This window comes from Diadema antillarum, unplaced genomic scaffold (genome assembly GCF_040938485.1).
Source record: "Diadema antillarum isolate AM-2024a unplaced genomic scaffold, OU_Dant_1.0 seq00000331_RagTag, whole genome shotgun sequence".
Lineage (NCBI taxonomy): Eukaryota > Metazoa > Echinodermata > Echinoidea > Diadematoida > Diadematidae > Diadema > Diadema antillarum.
In genome coordinates, this window is record NW_027271348.1 from 1 (window position 1) to 5,403 (window position 5,403).

The 5,403-nt window shown below is 38.5% G+C and overlaps 1 pseudogene; it reads right to left on the bottom strand.

The window, feature by feature from the left end:
- Nucleotides 1-1,591: 1,591 nt before the first annotated feature.
- Nucleotides 1,592-5,047, bottom strand: LOC139730732 (uncharacterized; annotated as a pseudogene).
- Nucleotides 5,048-5,403: the final 356 nt, after the last annotated feature.

Consider the following 5,403-nt stretch of genomic DNA (forward strand, 5'->3'; position numbering starts at 1 on the left):
CAATAACATATAAATGGGAGTTATATTTAGCCAAGGTCAACTGCGATACTGTAAATCAAAGTCACAGAGAAGCATACTGTCAAACTTCATCAGTGGCGAATCCAGAGGGGGCGCAACACCCCTCTTTATTCTTTTTTTTTTTAACAAAAGAAATATAACAAAAAGGGGAGGGGGTTAATTTAGAATGGCGCCTCCCCTTTATGGAATTCATGGATCCGCTCCTGTACATTCACATCTATTTCTATTTTTACTTTCATGTAAATTGTGCACAAAGTTCTTGTTAGTATTGGGCACTAATTTCTCAACATTTTATGAAAGCTTCATTGCAAAGAGATCATGTCAGAGAATGTTGCATTTAGGGTAATAGCATTTAGTTGAGCGCTTTAGATAAAACATGTACAGTGTACATGAAAGAATACCAAGCACAGTTTGTGTTATGAAAGTTTTCTTGACCATGAGTTTGTTTTTTGTCCTTTTCAGATACTATATTTGTTTGATATTCTTTGATCATGCAGCTTTTTGAATAATGGAGAAGCTCTTGCCAAACTATGAAGTTGTGTTGTGATTTTTTTTTCCCACTGTTGAATGCACAAAATGAAACTTTTTTGTTGTTGTGTAATATGTGTGTGTGTGTGTGTGTGTGTCTATTGGTTGTGCATGATTTTGTTTCATGGAACATGTACTCTCTAAAAAAATAACAAGCAAGAAATATGCACTCTTGGAGGATTGAATAAAAAAAAATGAATTCACAGTGAAATTTGAGTGACAATTTTTATTTCCACTTTTGTGGAGTGACCTCAGAGATAACTCCGATTTGACTCTAATTTCACTCAGAATTCACTCTTTTCTCATATTCATTCCTTCAAAAGTGAACATTTTCACTTGTTATTTTTAGAAACTATGTTCTATTATGGTGCTATGGATTATTTTTTTTTTCAACACAGAAACATATATAAAAATCAAACAGAGGGCTTCAGTTGGGGATAGGATTGTGTGCTTGGGGTAATCACACATTTTATTTATCTTGATTGATTGATTGATGTTTATGCCTCTGTTACGAAGTAGTGCGGAAGCATTGTGAGTTTTCAAGTTGTCCGTTCGTCAGTTCACGTGTCCGTCCGTCTGTAATGAATTTTGTGGACAGCGTAACTAACAGTTTAAGGTATAAATCCTAATGAAACTTGGAATGTATAACTGAGTGCATGGGCAAAGTTTTGCCTATCAACATTCAGGTGCACATGCTCAAGGTCAAATGGTCAAGGTCAAATGTTCAAAATTTCTCTATCTCCCCCCCCCCCCCCCCTTGGAGGTATTTTCTTGAAACTTAGTGTATGCATGTACTACCAAATAAAGATTCTCAACAGACAACATGGGTCATGAGATTAAAAGTCAAAGGTCAAGTTGAAATGTAGAAATTTCTAGTTTTTCTCTATTTCTTGCAAATGCTTCAATTAAGGTATCTTCATTGAAGTTAGTATATGTGAATGTATACTGACTGGCAGTGATTATAGAAACTTTGGGGGTCAGTGGTCAAAAGTCAGCAGTCAAAGGTCAAGGTCAAAATCTGTAAATGTCAGTCTCTTTATGGGTTTTACAGCTGGAATCCCTTGTACTCCTTAGATGGAAATGTTTTGCTGATCATGTTAACCGCAGATGAAGGCAGTGGTACCCGCACAGATCTTCCAAGGAATCTCCAACGCCATCTCGCTAGCTGTCGGTAGGCAACATGGCGGTTTCTCCTGTACAGAAAGGAAAGAAAAAGTACATGTACTCAATTTCAAATTTAGAATGGAGAGAATTAAAAAATCAAAGAAGTTAAATTTTCTTTGATAAATGGCTTCCTTTTCTTTCCCAATGTTTCCTTAATATGCACAGGATATTGATTAGCAATAGTGTGAAATATGCCTTTATGTGATTCTAGATGACTGTAGAGATATATAGTGCATGAATATATTACATGTACACCAGGCTTTCATATTGCCACTGTGGTGAATTTTCAACTAGGGGGGGGGGGGGGGGGTTGGGGGCCAAGGCGACCGAGTGGGAGAGGGTGTGAGAGGGGGTACACCCCCTACGGTAGGGAGAGTTTTGAATATCAGTTCGTGAAATGGCACGCACTGAAAGTCCATATTAGAGGTGTTTTTTTTTTTTTTTTTCTCCCCGATCAAGGGGGATCGAGGGGGGCACGGTCCTGTGACCCCAGCTATGCCAGTGCAAATTACTCATATGTGTACTTGTGCATGTACATTAAATCCACACATGTATACTCAGTAGTGAACATACGCTAGATAATGGCCTAACAACTTCCCTTTAATTCAATAATTTTTTAATTGTTCACATGTTAAGCAAGACACCAATGCTAGATCTGTGTACAGTGTATCCATGAAAATATCAGTCAAAGGCTGCATATGTAACATAGGGCCTATATACACTATTTCTTGTGAATGGGTTTTCACTTTTTTGGCCTAAAAGTTTGGCACAAAAAAACACACGCACACAAACAAACTTGGGTATATGCAAGCATATTTCAAATCTAATCTACAGTATAACTAAAATTCTTATAAAACACCCAAAAAATAATAACAAAAACATAAAAACACTTACTTGTTGTCTGTGGCATCACCTCTGGCATCTTCATCATATTGTTGTTCGTATACTGATAGTACATGGTACGCAGTCTCTAAGTGTAATACATATTCATCCAGGCAAAAATGGTCTTGAACCCTAGGTGCATGGTGATGCAATCCAAGTCGTCGCCAGCAAAAGAGTCCATCTTTTCCACCACTCGTGCAATTTCTTTGCAGCACACAGACTCCTTGACCGTCGGCATGGCAACACATCCTCCACTGCATGAGCACCTGAACAAAGGACAGAAATGGGGGATCAAGGAAATGAGGATTATTGCTTGCTTTCTGAAATAAAAAATGTGTGACAAAAATAACTTTTTCGATTCAAAATAACCATTTTTAGGAACACTTCCAGTATCATATTACATATGACCTCTTTCCTGAGTTTCCATCTGCTATTATGCAAGGTTGAAAAAAGTGTGTATAGCTACTGAGTATCCCTCTTGTGTGAAATGTACACGAGATATTATGTCATTGAGGCATGGTTTGCAATATATTACAAGTTTGCCAAAATTCATTATCATGCACCACGGGCCAATATTTGCAATCCTCCCCCCCCCCCCCCCCATGTATAAATACACTAGTATTAAATACTCGTAGAGTAAGAAAAAGATGTATGTAAATCAATGAATTTAAATGAAGTAAAAACAAAATCATAATACTAGATGATACTAGATGAAACAAAAAATTAACACTTTGCTCTGAAATTTAATGATCAGAGTTTGTCTCTTTAGTTGACGTAAACATTGATTAAAAATATTACAATTGCTGAAGAAAAAGAAAAGAATTTCCACATAGGGGGGCCTAGCCCTATGTGAGGTCTAAACTCTAATAACGTTATAGATAGATCTAACAATGTTAGAACCTAGGTAGCCTACATGCAGCTACATGTAGGGCCTATTCTGCTGTAAGATTTTCAGGACAAGCAATAAAATGCAGGGTTGCCAACACTGGAAACTTATCTAGTTGAGAGTATGTGAGACTCCCATAGGCCCATGCTATAATTCAGGAGTCAAAATGAGTGAGATCAATAGAAATGCATGCAAATGAAATAAGAGTGAGAAAGGACCAAAATGAGTGAGTCTATCAAACGGCTCAACGCTCAATGCATGAGAGTTGGCAGCCCTAAAATGCCTGATTAAAATTCTGTTCATTGTAAGAATGCACATAAATTTCAGATTTAGGTTTTATGATCAGATAAAGAGCAGGGATAATTAATGAAATGAAACATCATCATTCATCAGCATGAGCCCAGTGCAGTCACTGTGCAGTCACTGCAGTCACGTCTTGCACGTTGCAAGATTAGGCGCAGCTGTTGTTTGTAAATGCATCAGCATCGGGAAACCGCCGGGGCTGAGCTGGTGGGAGCCCGATCAGGTTTATACATAATTCCCATAGTATACCCAATGATTAGTCCACAATAAAAAATGTTTTGTTGTTGTTGTTTATTTTCTATACAGAGTCCAGCCCATTACCATAAAATCAACATCATAGCTTATGCAAATGTGATTGCTGAGCGAAACAAATCTCAATTCTGCTCATTCAGTTACGAGTTCCTAGGCCAGCTCATGAAAAAAAAAAAAAAAAACAACGATAAATCTACGCCAACGCTAAACCCGGTACCCCGAATACATCGATAGTACGGCCATGCATGGCGCGCGGCCAGCTTGCCGAGCGGCCAGGCTCGGCTGACAGTGACTGTGCACGGCTATGGCAAGCGCGCACAGCTCCCCAGGCCGATTGGGTAATGCACGTCGAAGCCGCAAAAGTACGGGTAAGGGGCAAATTGGTAACTAGGGAACTACAGAAAAAACAGTAGAATTTCAATTAAATGAAAATCAACAGTTTAACTTACCAATCTCTGTTGCCCAGCCTCCTCTCAATGTCTTCTGGCTCATTCTCGTCTTCACCTCCGACTGCACCTTCATCTTCCACTTTATTTTCGAGCTCGGGCTCAAACTGTAGCCGTATAGGGCCTTATTTCTGCACGCTGAGTAGGCAGAATAAAACTGGAATTTGGTCATAAAATTCAGCAAGACTGTCATGTTCGGAATCTGAACTGGAAGAGTGACTTGCGCTCTCTTCCATACTACTGTCGATTTAAAGCCTCAAGGGTTATTCATAAGAAGAATAGCTAAACAAGTTAGAGGTCTCACTAGTTGTGTTGCTATCCGCTAACAGAACTACGTGCTATAATACAGCTGAGTAGCGTCTGCATGCTCGGCCGGTGTAGCGGCAGATAGCGTTCCGCGGCGTTTTTTGTTCTAAAACTGTATCCGCCGGCAGATCGTGTCCTAACACTTATATGATATTGGATGGCCTTGAGATTAATACAAGGAATTATTATCCATACAGAGGATTTTTAGAGCCCAAATACAAGTGTTATTTTGTCGACGCACCTCATAACCTCCGACCCACATAGAAGGTTTGTTGTACTCGACCAATAATTTTGGCCGAGGCGACCAATATTTAAAATATTGGAGGGCAAGAGGGGATTCCCCAAAGTTTTTTATAAACTGCACCGTGATTGGTTGAGATATATACGAGATGACCTGAAATATGAAGTAAAAACGTCTGTGATTGGTCAATCATGAATTAACTAGAATATCGTTTCTTCTAAAATTCTGTGTTTATACAAACAAATTTCATATGTCAATTAGTTGAAATTGTTTTTCACACAATTTTTCAAAATATCACTTTCATAACAGGAAGTTAAATTTAGGTTTGATGAAAACAAGTTGCATTTTTTTTTTTTTTTTTTTGTGCATGCAGGCGC